We start from the raw sequence: 15,825 nt of genomic DNA on the forward strand, positions 1-15,825 counted from the left end.
GTAGCTCTTCCACCCATGCTCCAGACAGGCCTGCGCAAAGTGAGGTCAGCCCATAACTGAATTCTGGCAGCTCCCTTGGCTTGTCCTCTCTGGGAGGACCCCAGAGAGGGACCCAGGCACCAAGTTTCAATTCTGCGAAGGCAACTGAGATGCCACACGAGGCCTGCTTGGTCCCAAGGTCCCTCCCCTGCCAAGTTATCCCCCATCACCCTGTCGAGGGCAATGCAGTTCCCCACGGGACCCAAATCCAAAGACAGGTTTACAGGCAGTCTGAGGCCATCCCAGTCCATGACCCATTTTGTGTGGGATGAGAGGAGGCTCCTTTTATCCAAGGTGCTTCTCTCCCCACTGTTGGAAAATTATTACAGTACACTGGTAACATGAAAACAAGAGACTTAATGTCCATTTGTTGGAAAATCACTGTCATCAACTACGTAAGTCGAAGCTGTCTTCTGTGTGGTGCCCTCATAGGACGCTCAGCTTGCAAAAATGACTTTGGCAAACCCAGCACAGCCATGGCTACCTGAAGCTTAGGCCAAGCAAGATGATCCAAGCAGCTGAGTGACAGGCCTAGCAGCACCCTTTCGAGGGAGAGGGGGAGGCTATGTAGGGAAGAACCAGGTCCTGTTTCTGCTGAGCCCAAGTCTTAAGTGTAAGGTCCTAACAAGCCCAGACAGTGAGAGAAAACTCTTCACATTAGGCCGGGATAATTAGACCCCAAAGCTGAGGCTTCCACAAATGAGGAAAGCGCCTCAAAAATTAGAACTGGCAGGAAGAGACGGCTGCAGGAACCGGCCGTCCAGAAAGGCCCTGGGATGGAAACAGTAAATGCGGGCCACTCGGGCAGCTGCCCCAAGACACAACCTAGACTGGGTTTTATCATTTGAGGTTAGAAAGGACTTCACATTTGTCGCTGACCTTTTTTGGCAAACTTCACCCATGGCCCCTGCCCCTTGATCAAACACTTTCCCAGACCCTGACATTAAGGAGGACAAGCACTGTGACAACTCAGACACCAATCGGAATTGGGTCATCTCCTATCACTAATCAGTGTGATTCAATGACATTTAAAGAGCAACCAGAAATGACTTCATTTCCCTTTTTACTTTCAATGAGGCCCCACTTAGAATAGAACGATTTGGATGTTGAGCCTTCTTAGGCAAACGGTCCCTGAGGGATGGTGCGGAAGAACCCCGACTCTGGGTCTACCCTCTGATCAGTGCCCCGAGCTCCCCCTCCTCTGGCCCCCCAAGCGCTCCACTTGGAGGAGCAAGAGAAATGAACCTGGTTTCCAAAAATGAAGTTCAGAAAATCATACACACTCCTACATTTCATCTTCTAAATTAAGCCAGCATTCTCCATTAACTTCCCACCAGGGACCGAGAGAAAACTGTTCCAAAACTCCAAACTAAATTTAAAGTTAGAGGGGAAAGAAAACAAAACAAAACAAAACAAAGATTTGCCAAGCCCAAATGTTTGAAGTAGCTTTGCCACCAACTTTTTAATTAGACGTAAAGTGACTACCTGTCCGAGAGCTCACCTTGTTAGCCCAGGAGTCCAAGGGTTCAAATGGGGTCATATAAAAATATAGGGATTGGTTATAAAAATATAGGGATTGGTTAAAAGCACTGCTAAGACAGTTCTAGCAAGATGAGGGGTGCAATCCACTAATATATGGGGGCTAGCAGTTTGGCTGCAAGCAACAGAAGCCAGGGCGGGCTGACGTGAGCACAGAGGAATTCACCAGAGGGATACCTCCTAGGTCAGAAACGATGGCAAGGCTGAAGGTGCTGATGTGGAAAAAAAAACAGGAAATCTAGTAGCGGCAAGAGGCCGGACTGCAAAGTCTCTTCAGCAACGCTGCAAAGACAGTGACTCCACTAGTTTCCTTGATTGCTTGACTCAGCACAAGTGTCAGATCCCAGAATGGCAGCCCAGCTGACCCGCCCAGTGTGGGCCCAGATCCCACCCCTTGACCTGGGTGATGGCTACATGACAGCGTACACTTTCAAAAATTACTCAAGCAGTGTACTTAGGATGTGAGTAGTTTTCTGAACAGATCTTATGCTATTAAAAAAAAAAAAAAAGTTAGGCCTAACCTATGACCCAGCAACTCTACTACTCCCTACAGAAGTAAAACATGTAAGAGAAATAATATACATAAGGTACCTGAAAACATATGTCAACAAGGAACTCAGGGCTGCTCTGTTTACAACAGCCAAAAACTCAAAGCAGCACAGGGGTCTATCCATAGGCTAGCGGGTAAGTAAATGGTACATATCCATACAATGGAGCATGACAGCAATCAAAAGGAAGCACACACCAACGACAAGTATCAAGACATTATGTTAAGTGAGAGAGGAAGAAGCCTTTGACAAGGGGCGCCTTTGTGGCTCAGTCCCTGAGCGCGTCTGCCTTCAGCTCAGGTCATGATCCCAGGGTCCTGGGATGGAGCCCCCCATCAGGCTCTCTGCTCAGTGGGGAGCCTGCTTCTCCCCCTGCTTGTGCTCTTCTTTCTCTCTGACAAATAAATAAATAAAAAAAATCTTCAAAAAGAAAAATAAAAGATGCGATTAAGATAGTGAAAAAGCTAGCCATAAGCTGGGAGAAGTGTTTATTACACATAATAAACAAAGAATTAGTACCAGAATGTGAATGTGGGAGGATCACTTATGAATCCAATATCTTTTTTTTTTGAATCAGTAATAATCTAATTGGGCACCACCTGGAGGAGGGGAAGGGAAGAGACAAAAAGTCTAATAGGAAAGAAATGGATAAAGAAAAGTACAGGTACATAAATGGGGACGCACAAATCGCTCATAAATATATTCGGTGTTAGCCATAATTATCAAAATGCCAATTTTTAAAAAGATTTTGTTATTATTACTTTTTTTTTTTAAGAGAGAGACAGAAAGCATGAGTGCAGGGAGTGGTTAGGGGCAGAGGGGGAGGCGGAGAGAATCTCAAGCAGACTCCAGGCCCAGGATGGAGCTCGACTGGGGGCTCGATCTCAGGACCCTGAGATCATGACCTAAGCTGAAATCAAGAGTCAGATGCTTAACCAACTGAGCCACCCAGGTGCCCCAAGATTTTATTTTATTTTATTTTTTTAAATAATCTCTATACCCAATGTGGGGCTCGAACTCACAACCCCAAGATCAAAAGTCACATGCTCCACCAACCAAGCCAGCCAGGCACCCCTTGAAATGCCAATTTAAACCAAAGTAAGATACCAGTTCCTACTCACCAGACTGATGAAAACGAAGAAAGTGGATGATACCAAGGATTGGTGAAGACGCCAAGCAACCAATACTCTGGTCCAGGGCTTCGGGGAGCACATGTGGCTTCGAAAGGACAGGAGGTGAAGGAGCACACGGGCCTATGGCCTTGTAATTCTACTCCCAAGTAAACATCCTAGAGAAATTTACACATGGAGAGGATGTTGGAGATAGTAGAGAAAAGCAGAAACAACCCAAATGCCCATCAACAAGTGGCAGGGAGAAATAAACTGGGTACTAGCCACATGCAACAACAGGTGAATGTCAACAACACGTACACACACGTATCAGTTTAAAAACGGATCCGGCCTGAGTCCACTGCCAATACCTCAAAAGCATACAAAAATCCAACAACATATCGTTGAAGGATATAAACCCGTATGGTGAAGCTATGAAGGACAGAAGGTTAATAATTATAACAAAATCCAGGTTAGTGCGTCCCCTGGGGGTGGGAAAGAGAGAGAGCCATTTAAGGAGAGGCAGAAAAGCAATTCTAAAGGGCTAGCGGTGCTCTATTTCTTAAGCTAGGTAGGCAGACATCGGTTTCATCATTCTCCTTTAAACTGTACATGTATATTTTATATATTCTTGTATACATACATTTCACAATAATTTTTTAAAGTCAGTAACTTCTTATATTCCAACATATCCAATTGAAAATAAATGTTTAAGGGGCACCTGGGTGGCTCAGTGGGTTAAAGCCTCTGCCTTCATCTCCAGTCATGATCCCAGGGTCCTGGGATTGAGCCCCACATCAGGCTCTCTGCTCAGAAGGGAGCCTGCTTCCCCCCTCTCTCTCTGCCTGCCTCTCTGCCTACTTGTGATCTCTCTCTGTCAAATAAATAAAATCTTAAAAAAAAAAAAAAAGAAAGAAAGAAAGAAAGAAAAGAAATGTTTAAAAAAAAAAAAAAAAGATCCCGGGGCTGGGCGCCTGGGTGGCTCAGTCAGTTTGCATCTGCCTTTGGCTCAGGTCATGATCCCACAGTCCTGGGATTGAGTCCCTCATCGGGCTCCATGCTCAGTGGGGAGCCTGTTTCGCCCTTTCTCTCTGTCCCTACCTCCTGCTCGTTCTTATTGTCCCTCTCTGCCTCAATCTCTCTCTCAAATATAATCTTTATTTATTAAGATTGTATTTATTTATTTGACAGAGAGAGAGACACAGCGAGAGAGGGAACACAAGCAGAGGCAGTGGGAGAGGGAGAAGCAGGCTTCCCACTGAGCAGGGAGCCTGATGCGGGGCTCGATCCCAGAACCCTGGGACCATGACCTGAGCCGAAGGCAGCTGCTTAATGACTGAGCCACTGAGGTGCCCCTAAATATAATATTAAAAAAAAAATTTAAAAATAGATGCACCGGGGCACCTGGGTAGCTCAGTTGGTTAAGCAACTGCCTTTGGCTCAGGTCATGATCCCAGAGTACCAGGATCAAGTCCCGCATCCGGCTCCCAACTCCACAGGGAGTCTGCTTCTCCTCTCTCATGCTCTCTTTCACTGTCTCTCTCTCTCAAATAAATAAATGAAATCTTAAAAAAAAAAAACACACAGATGCACCTAGGTGGCTTGGTCAGTCCAACTCTTGATTTTGGATCAGGTCATGATCTCAGGGTCGTGGGACTAAGCCCCCTGTCAGCTCTGTGCTCACCAGAGAATCTGCTTGAGACTCTCTCCTTCTGCCCCTTCCTCCACCCCTCCCCCTTCTTGTACACATGTGAGAGCATGTACATGCTCTCTCTCAAATAAATCTTAAAAAAATAATAATAATAATTTTAAAACCGTGAACTAAGAAAAAAGTGTGTTGCATATATTTCAATCATCATTCTTACAGATAAGCAAACATGTTAAATAAAATCCAGGTTATAAAATCATGTATATAGAATGATCTCAATTTTAAAACAGTTAAACAACAGTTATCTCTGGGGGTTGAGAATCAATGGCTTTTATTTTCTTGCGTTTCTGTGTGTTTTCTAAATTTCCACAGGGAATGTGAGTTATTTTTATAATTCAAAAGACCATTACTTTGAAAAAGTGTTAGGTCGTGGTCAAGCAACATCAGGGCAGAGGGTCCTGTTCTGCACAACTTTAGGACGGCTTCGAGCCAGGTGCCCAGCACAGTCTGGGATCTGGAATGCGTGATCCCTGGGACCCTACAGACTCTACAAGGAACCCCTTTAAGAGGGGACTATTTCTCCCCAGAGCAGGTGGGCATGACAGAGATCTTGCACCAGTGAAAATCCCAGCCCATGGAAAAGGCTGATTTGAGATGGCGCCAAAGGGACAGATTCAGAGGCAGAACAACAAAGAGGCTACCTCAGTTCAAACAACGGAAGACTTTCCACCTATGCCAGCTGCCCTTAAAAGCCAAGCACTAGGGGCGCTGGGTGGCTCAGTGGGTTAAGCAACTGCCTTCGGCTCAGGTCATGATCCTGGAGTCCCAGGATCAAGTCCCCCTGGGCAGGAGTCTGCTTCTCTCTCTGACCCTCCCCCTTCTCATGCTTTCTCTCTCTCTCTCTCTCTCAAATAAATTAATAAAATCTTAAAAAAAAAAAAAAAGCCAAGCACTAAACAGTGAGCGTGTCACGGTCCATCAGTGCTCAGAGATGCACTGAGGAAAGTCTCCTATCACAAAGGGGGTTAGACTAGTATTAACCTCTAATTATATAAATACTTTTCTTTTTATGGATTTAAATAGATTGTATACTTAAAATGAGTGAATTATTTGAGGTATATGAATTAACTTACCAATTTAAATATAATTTAAAAAATTTTAAATATCAGAGAAGGATACATTTCCTTTTGATCATCCCCACCCCCCCCCCCCACAAATCTGGTCCCCTTCTCCCTTCCCTGGAGATAACATCTTTTATTATTGGTTTGGAACATATTTTTCTAGACCATTTTATATGCTTTTACATATAGATGTGTGCTGCATGTATGCGTACTCATATAAAGTATAAAGGACTATGTGTATATATTTCTACAAATAGCATCATAATCTATTTACCACTTTGAAACTTGGCTTTCTTCCCCCTATAGTCTTAGAGATTCATTTATATTATTTCATATATATATATTCATATATATAGTTTTGTTTTGTTTTAGGGGGGCAGGGAAGAGGGAGAGAGAGAGAATCTTAACCAGGCTCCATGCCCAGTGTGGAGCCTAACTTGGGGCTTGATTTCACAACCCTAAAAGATCATGACCTTGGCTGAAATCAAGAGTTGGACGCTTAACTGACTAAGTCACCCAGGGGCCCTTCATCTATATTGTTATATAAAGATCTAATTCTTCTTCTTTTTAAAAAAAAAGGTTTTATTTATTTGAGAGAATGAGAGCGCACACAAGCAGGGGGAGGGGCAGAAGGAGAGGAAGAAGCAGACACCCCACTGAGCAGAGAGCCCTCACGGGGCTCGATCCCAGGACCCTGAAATCATGACCTGAGCCAAAAGAAGATGCTTAACTAAGATACCCAGGTGCCTCTGACTACTACTTTTTCAAAGCTGCACAGTACTGCTGGGTATGAACATTTGAGTTTCTTTAGCTGCTCTACTACCTGTGAATGTTCAGACTGTAGTTACTCGCGACTCCAAACTGCCATGAAGACTGTTCCAGAACTTTCCACCTGTGCACACATGCCGGAGTTTCCTTAGGGCAGATCCTGGGAAACAGAATCCTTAGGTCATAGGGCAGATGCATTTTTTAGTTTAACAAATTGATGTCCACATGACATTCCTTTCTAAGCCTCAGATCCCACAGCTTTATCAACCTGGTCCCTGTGAAATTTCTTCTGGTCGGTTTTGGCCCCGCAGGTTGGTCTCCCTGGCATACTCTGTACCCTGGCTTTGTCCCATGGCTCTTCCTTCCTACTCACACCATCACCCAACAATGAGATGGGCTGCCCCTCTCACTTCCAAGCACAGGCCAATCGGCCACCACTCCCGGCTACTCATACCTGGTACCATATGATTCCATTTATATAAAGTGCAAAAAAGGCAAAACAAATAGAAGGTGTTGTAAGTCAGTGTCATAGGTTCCTGGAGGCATAAGGAAGGCTCCTAGGAGGCTAGTAATGGTATGTTTTCTTTATCTGGGTGTTGGTCACGTGTGTGTTTATATCGTGAAAATTCATCAATTTTGTTATGTGTACTTCTCTGTATGTGTGTCATACTTCAAGACTTAGCAACAGGATGCCCGGGTGGTTCAGTGGGTTGAGCACCTGCCTTTGGCTCAGGTCATGATCCCAGGGTCCCGGGTTCAAGTCCCTCATCGGGTTCCTTACTTAGCGGGGACCCTGCTTCTCCCTCTGCCTGCTGCACCCCTACTTGTGCACCTGCTCTCTCTGACAACAAAACAACAACAACGAAAGAGATTTAGCAAAACCAGAATAAAGGCAGCAGTGACCTTAGACCCAAGACATGAATACAGACATGCCACCCCTTTGACTACCTGGAACCTTGGACTTCTGGTGACATTGGGAGGTGACACAAGGCTGGGTGCCCAGGTTCTGGGGGGCCATCTCTGGGGATGTGGAAGCAGGGCCAGATCAGCTCTGGTTTCCCCCTGTTCCCCTCCTTTCTGTTGGGTTTGGGGAGCACTCGCTAAGCTTGGATGTGGCTGGTGGGGAATCGGCCAAGTCAGTGTAATGGCCCTTTTCTTGCTGCCGTGATGCCTGGGGGCAGTCGAGGTGACATGCATCCCTTTCTGTCGGTTGTGGGGTGACAGGTGGACCTGGAGAAATTGCAGAATCCGGCAGGTGCTATAGTCCTCAGCACAGACATCCTCACCCCTCTGACAGCCAGGCCAGCCTGGAAAGGGAACGGCATTCAATGGGAGAGCATCTCCTTTCATACGGAGCTGCATGCTGCTAAAAATACCAGAGCACCTTATGTAAGACCAGAGTTACGCGGTGAGCACCTTATGTAAAAGCACTTAGTACACCATGGCAGCCCAACAGCTGGGGGATGCCGTGACGGCTGTGGGCAGTGTTACAAAGTTACAGTGTGTCTGCCTGGCAAGGAAGGTGAGTGATCATCACTACCCAGCCCAGCCTGACTCACGCTGCTGTGCGCAAGCCAGCAACGTATTGGCGATTTTCGTCTTTAGATCTGGCCATCCGAGCAGCTGGGTTGATGCTGGGTTTTATAAAGTAGCCTTTTGGTTGCCCTCAATCCCCTTCTCATTCACCGAGGATACATCCTGATTCTCAGAAATGCAGTGTCTTGGATTTAAAAGGGTCTCCTCCCCACCCAAGAGTCCCCTCACGGAATAGCCGGGAGGAGTGGCCAATTGGCCTGTGCTTGGAAGTGAGAGGGGCAGCCCATCTCATTGTTGGGTGATGGTGTGAGTAGGAAGGAAGAGCCATGGGACAAAGCCAGGGTACAGAGTATGCCAGAGAGACCAACCTCTGCGGGGCCAAAACCGACCAGAAGAAATTTCACAGGTTGAAAAATTGTCAAAGCTGTGGGATCTGAGACTTAGAATGTCATGTGGACATCAATTGTTAAACTAAAAAATGCATCTGCCCTATGACCTAAGGATTCTGTTTCCCAGGATCTGCCCTAAGGAAACTCCGGCATGTGTGCACAGGTGGAAAGTTCTGAACAGTCTTCATGGCAGTTTGGAGTTGCGAGTAACTACAGTCTGAACATTCACAGGTGGTAGAGCAGCTAAAGAGACTCAATCATATGGTTTGTGTGATACATCCATGTTCCGTGTGCCTGTAAATGGGCCATCCCCGCTGTAGTCGAGTGTTCTAGCGTGTGTATTCCCCCCAATTTATCTGTCCATCTTACTGCAGTTGGGTGATTTCCAGTGTTTTGGCGATTACAAACAGCGCTGTTATAAACATTCAAGTACATGCCTTTTCACCACAGCCTTTTGCCCTTAAGACATAAAAACTGGCAAACTGAGGCACCTGGGTGGCTCAGTGGGTTAAAGCCTCTGCCTTCGACTCAGGTCATGATTCCAGGGTCCTGGGATCGAGTCCTGAGTCAGGCTCTCTGCTCAGCGGGGAGCCTGCCTCCCCCCCCTCTCTCTGCCTGCCTCCCCCTCTCTCTCTGCCTGCCTCTCTGCCTACTTGTGATCTCTGTCAAATAAATAAATAAAATCTTAAAAAAAAAAAAACTGGCAAACTGAAAGGGCACCTGGGTGGCTCAGATGGTTGGGCATCTGCCTTCCACTCAGGTCATGATCCTCCAGTCCTGGGATCAAGCCCCATGTCAGGTTCCCCAGTCAGGCCCTCTCCCCTACTTGTGCTCTCTCTCTCTCTCTCTCTCTCAGATGAAGAAATAAAATCTTTTTTAAAAAAATGGTAAACTGGGGTGCCTGGGTGGCTCAGTGGGTTAAAGCCTCTGCCTTCGGCTCAGGTCATAGTACCAGGGTCCTCGGATTGAGTCCTGCTTCGGGCTCTCTGCTCAGCGGGGAACCTGCTTCTCTGTCTCTCTCTGCCTGCCTCTCTGCCTACTTGAAATCTCTGTCTGTCAAATAAATAAATAAAATCTTTAAAAAAAAAATTAAAAAATAGAGGTAAACTGAAAAAAAATAAATAAATAAAAAGTGGAAAACCACCACTTTAAGCCTCAGTCTTGAGAAAGCCAACATACCCTACCTCGCCAATTCACCCTTTCGGTCTTTAAACACTGTCCTTCCACGGGCTACACCAAGTAAAGGGCACTGGCCACAGGGGCCACACCTTCTAGGACCACTGCTGTGTGTCCTCCGGCAAGCGCTTTGCTTCTCGACACATCAATTTCCTTACCTATAAAATGGGGATGGGGAGCCTGGGTGGCTCAGATGGTTAAGCATCTGCCTTCAGCTCAGGTCATGATCCCAGGGTCCTGGGTTCGAGCCCCACATCAGGCTCCCTGCTGTAGGGAGCCTGCTTCCCCCTCTCTCTCTGCCTGCCTCTCTGCCTACTTGTGATCTCTGTCAAATAAATAAATAAAGTCTTTCAAAAATAAATAAATAAATAAAAACAAAATAAAATAGGGATAATAAAAGTACTTTGCCCTTCACCTGGATGAGGATGAAATAAGGGAACAGTGTCTTAGTCAATGTCAGGAGCTCCGACCACTGCCAAAGGCACCCTCTCTCAGCCCCCGTGATGCACCCTGCTTTGGGAGGCCCACCCCCCAGGAGAGCCTAGCAAGGCTCTAACACAGAAGGGGGCAGCGACTGAAGGCAATCTCAGCCACCTCCCAGGGGAGCAGAGTGGCACCCAAAAGTCATCCCCACCACACCAAACCACTACCCCCACCCCCCGGCCTCTCCAGTCATTGAGGATACACAGCACGATGACCTTCACTCAAAATAAGGCCTAAACCGGGGGCACCTTTCTAGAGTCATTATTAATGGCACATGCCAGCAGCCCAGGGACAGTGCCCAGCAACCACTGCCCAAGAAACACGACATTTTTTAATGTTTATGCAAAAGAAGAGAGCAAAGCGTAGTATTCTGTGTTTTTAGGCGACAGAGATGGAAAAAAGCCCCTCAGAGCTTACAGTAGAGAGACCTAGGAGCAAGAGACTCAGGGCCTCACGCTAGTGGTTGCCATGGCAACCGTACTTCACAGCTGGAACTCATTTTCATATGGCAGTGACCTGCAGAGGGAAGGAAGGGCCAGGAAACTTCTTCTGTTGAAGGTTGAAGGCAGTACAGTTTGGGGGTGGGGGGAGTTGATTTTCTTGACCAAAAAAAAATTTAAAAAAAGGTAAAAGTGCCTTAGGGGACAGATATGACCCCAGCTACCAGAGGGCCCTGCAGGGTTCTCTGTACCACAACTTTTACTTAAGACACACACACGGGGGCGCCTGGGTGGCTCAGTGGGTTAAAGCCTCTGCCTTCGGCTCGGGTCATGATCTCAGGGTCCTGGGATCAAGCCCCACATCGGGCTCTCTGCTCAAGCAGGGAGCCTGCTTCCTCCTCTCTCTGCCTGCCTCTCTGCCTACATGTGATCTCTGTCTGCCAAATACATAAATAAAAATCTTTAAAAAAAAAAAAAAAAAAAGACACACACACAGCCGTCCTGTTTCTAGGGCCTCAGGGCAGATGTCACAGCCTCCCTGAGTCATTTGCCCCACCATTAACCATCTGTTCTGTTACAAAGTCTTTTCCTGGAATCCCAAAGCAACCAGCTGACCACGCCATGGGCACAGCCCACACACCTGGGCCAGGTGCCAAGAGGACAAAGACGACTCCTTGGACGGAAGCACACGCTTCCCCAAATGGCAAATCCTAGCACTGGAAACGTCTTGGAAGTCAGGCCGACTGGAGTTCCAGCCTCTGCCCTGCCCACCCACAAGCTGTGCGACGAAGGCAAGTTGCTCAGGCTCTCTGGGTTGGTGTCCTCATGGGCAGGAAGAGACAATGATGGCAGAATTGAAGCACCCACCCCTCTGGGCACTGGGAGGATCTCTCTCTCTGTCTGTCTCTCTGTCTCTCTGTCTCTCTCTCTCTCTCTCTCTCACACACACACACACACACACACACACACACACGGGAAAGATCAGCACCCTGCCCCACTCTTAATGACCACTCAGTAAATAGCCGCTGTGGCGTGGGGCCAGAAAATGCTCTCTCACACCTGCGATATAACTGGAGGCTGATGGCAGAGAACAAAGCATTCTGTTGGGTGGCACAAACTGTAATGAATCCATCCATAACTCAGAGGAGGTGTAGACAGATGGTGATCCGGAAGGGTGGAAGAGTCTAGGCCAGAGGTGTGGTTTCAGCCAGACTCTGAAGGATAACAGGGAGGTATGCCCAGCGTTTGGGGCTGGGAAGTCCTTTCTTGAGTGCTTGCAGGGGCTTGGGTCCTGGGGATCCAGGAGAAAGGGAACAGGCCTCAGCGGCCCAAAGAGCCAGAGATCAGCAGCAGAGAGCTGCACCAGGGGTGTGATGCAGAGGGAAAGCCAAGAAAAGGGCCCCCAGTGCAGCCAGAGGAGTCACAAAGCTTTCCCAAGGCAACAGGACTCAGCAGGGATGGGGGGGGGGGTGGTAGGGACAAAAGAGCTGGCCACAGTAGGGAGGGAAGAAGCTGCAGGCCTGGCAATTGGTTGGGGAGAGTGAGGGCCCATGCAGGAGGAGACTTCAACTCTAGGAGGAAGAGATCGGCTTTGTGTGGGAGGAATGGCTTTGTGTGGGAGGAATGTGGAGCCTCTGAAGATTGCTGAGGGAGGAGGGTCAGCCACAGGGCCAAAGCAGGAGTCAGGGATCATCCATCTACAGGTGATGCAGCAGATGGACCACAGAGGCCGGACTGGATGCTGGCATCAGAGAGACCCACTAAAGGGCCTTGGAGCCTGGACCGAGATGTTCAAGGCCTACCGTGGTAGCCGGTTCACAGAGGGGCGGTGAGAGGCAGACATACTTCAGGGAGAAGGGAATATAACAGAGGAGGGAACCCCACTCCCGAGCAGCAAGTGAGAGCAGCTTCCTGGGAGGAGGAGGCCAGACTCAGATGCATCAAGTTTGGGGGTCACTGGAGCATCCGAGGGGGGCCAGGACTGGTGCTAGAAGCCAGAGAGAGGGGCTGCCCCATGGGGCTGCTGAAGAAAGCTGCTGGGAAGCTAAACACAGCACCCCAAAAAACATCCCGCTATGGGGGGGGGTCCAAAGAGAAAGAACAATGGAGAAGAACCAAACAAGGAGAGCAGGACACCCTAGAAATCACAGCAAAGCAGACTGCAGAGCAGGCTGCATGCACACAGGGTCTACTCCCCAGGTGGAAGGACCAAGGCAGCAAACCAGCAGCGTTTGGAAACAAGATGACTTTCAGGAAAACAGTTCCAGCAGAGCAGTGGTGGGGCTGGGCTGCACCAGGCTGCAGAGGATTAAGAAGGGCGGCTTGGAGCTGAGAGGCCAGAACCAGGTGCAGAGCACTTGTCTGGAAAATGTGACAGTGAGAGAAAAGAAGAAATGAAGCTTAGGCCTCTGATGCATGATTCCTCCCCGCCCCCACCCATGAGATGAGAAGGCAAGTGGATGTCACAGGCAGGAGGATGAGGGGCATGGAGACCCCGGGAAGAGCACATTCGCTCAAGGTGGAGGGAAGGGAAGAGAAGGGGCAGAGACTGGACCATAGACCTGGATCTGACAATGCTCTTTACCAGGGTGCCCAGGGCCACCCCTGGCTCCCCCAGCCCCCAGCTGCTAGGAAGATCAAAGAGTCCCATGAAGCAGCACAGGTGGAACCTGATCACTCAGCAGAATCCCCCTGGCCCTGATCTCACTGAGGATGGGTTTCTACCTTCTGCATCATACTTCTCCCTAGAACGACCTCAGGGGAAGGAATTGGCAGGGGTGAGGGGACAGTACAGACCACCCAGATGGGAAAATCAGGTCCTCAGCCTTCCCAGAAGCCAGGCAGGGGACAAAAATCTCAGACCTCCTGGCAGAGCCCTTGTTGCCCCCCAAAAAGGGGGCTTCTGCCCCAACAGCGCAAGTGTCATGGGCACCACTAGGAGCCCCGAGCCTGCATCCTGAAAGCAACAAGGCACCCTGGATGGATCTCAACACTTCCCCAAGTCTTCTGCCTGGGAAAAACAGGAGGGCCTGCCTGATGGCTGGAAGTGGCTTTCTGGAGGGCGAGAAAACAAACCCAGGGCAGGATTCCCACATTGAAAGACGTGGGCAGAGTGAACCAGAGGAATCCCGTCTGGCCAGTGAGAAATACCCGCATCCCGCACTCACACGTTCCTGGGCACGCACGTGCCACAGGAGTCCCACTCCCGACCACCTAACGACGGGCAACAGCTCAGGCACGGGCCCACGGAGGCTCCCCAAGCCAATCACCCGGAGTGTGGGATCCTCACCGAGGGCAGGTTGAGCGCAGAGGGGCGGCGGCTCCGCCACACCGGGGCCCCTTTCGCCGCACGTGCGCGCCCCGGCGGGCAGCCGGCGGCGGGCGCTCGGTAAACACGGCACTTGTTGACTCGCTCGCGGGGAACGCTCACCCCAGCGCCGCCTGGCGTCTGCAGTTGCGCTCGCCGCCCACTCCCCTCCCCCACCCGGCCGCCCCCGCCTTGCCCACAGCTGCGCCCCACCTCGGGGCGCACCACGCGCTCCCCCGCGGGCCCCCGGCCGACAACAGGCCAGGCCCGGGGCCCACGCCGTTCCGGGATGGGGGGCGCTGCCTGCGGCCGCTCGGGTCCAACCCGGGCTCCTGGAGAGACGCGCGGCGGGCGCGGCGGGGACGGGAGTGCGGCGCCTCGGCCTGGAACGCCCCGCCGGCCCCCCGGAGCTCGCCCCCACCCGCGAGGCGAGAGGTCCCGGGTCTCGCCCGCTGCTCCGCAGCCGCCCCGCGCGCCCGCCTGGGCCCCGCAGGGAGCCAGACACCCACCCTCACCCTCGGCCCTCCGAGACTGGACCCCGGACGAGGGGTGGCCCCACTTTAGCCACACTCACCTGGAATGGGGGGGGGCGGGTCGTCCCTGCCGCCGGGCGCGCTCCCTGGCTGCCCTCTGCCGGCCGCCGCAGGTACCCGGGCGCCAGCCCCGCCTCGCCCCGCCCCTCGCCGCCTTAGGACCTGTGGCCGCTTGCCGGGAGTCGGGCCTGAGGTCACTCGGTAGGCGAGGGCCCCGCTGCACAGCAGCTCTCTCCACGGGACGGGTGTCGATGGCCTCTTTTTGATATTGGATTCCAAATATCACTCTTTTCTTAAGGAGCTTCAAGTCCCCAAAGCCAAAAATGACCTAATCTAACAATCCCTGGACGCAAACGGAAGGCGGGTACGGGTTCTGGAGCCTGAAACAGGACCCAGGACCCGCTGGAGGTCAGCATCTTATTTGCTCAATGAACGAATCCTCCACTGATGGAGGGGCAAATGGAGACAACGCTACAGTCACTAAAGGAAGCAGCAACAAAAAGCTAAAGCTTTCAACAGCCTGATGACTTGGTTCCACCATTTCAAGAACCTCCGCAATGTTCTCCATCTTATCTTCATCCACTCTGAGCCTCGAGGTGGGGGTGGGGGGGGGAGAATGGAAGGGCCACGCTAAAGCCCTTAAACCCTCCACTCTGCCCAAAATTTATGAAATGATTTCCTGAGAAAACGCCAGAAATCAGTAGTTGAGTGACCACCAAATCAGAGCCCTGCTTTCCAGACACACAGCAATCCCAACCTGTACCAGAGGGAGACCTCCATTTGGGATATGGATCTTCCCCATGGGAGATGTGATCTTGGCCATCCAAGCGAATGTCTCTAAGCTAGCACCATCCACCAGACTTCCCACAATTACAGAAATGGCATACTTGGAGCGCCTGGGTGACTCAGTCGGTTAAGCATCTGCCTTCAGCTCAGGTCATGATCCCAGGGTCCTGGGATTGAGTCTTGTCTGGCTCCCTGCTCACTGGGGAGCCTGCTTTCCCCTCTCCTCCCTGCTCATGCTCTTTCTATCTCTCTCTCTCAAATGAATAAATAAAATCTTAAAAAAAGAAAGAAAGAAAGAAAGAAATCTCATACTGCTGGGCTGCCCACTAACTACTTGGTCGTAGGAGACTGATTCTTAAACTCCATTTAATTTTCCTTAATTTAAATCAAAATCACCATGATA

The 15,825-nt window shown here is 50.0% G+C and overlaps 1 protein-coding gene across 1 annotated transcript in view; it reads right to left on the minus strand.

Annotated features, from left to right (window-relative positions):
- The window catches only part of RPH3AL (rabphilin 3A like (without C2 domains)), a 136,206-nt gene extending 121,455 nt beyond the window's left edge, over positions 1-14,751 (minus strand). The window contains exons 1-2 of the mRNA XM_080826096.1: positions 14,678-14,751; positions 3,248-3,414 (exon numbers count right to left, since the gene is read on the minus strand). The gene's annotated coding sequence lies outside the window, so the exon portion shown is untranslated. The remainder of the gene's footprint in view (positions 1-3,247; positions 3,415-14,677) is intronic.
- Positions 14,752-15,825: the final 1,074 nt, after the last annotated feature.

Source organism: Martes martes (assembly GCF_963455335.1).
Source record: "Martes martes genome assembly, chromosome: 16".
In the NCBI taxonomy this organism is placed as follows: domain Eukaryota; kingdom Metazoa; phylum Chordata; class Mammalia; order Carnivora; family Mustelidae; genus Martes; species Martes martes.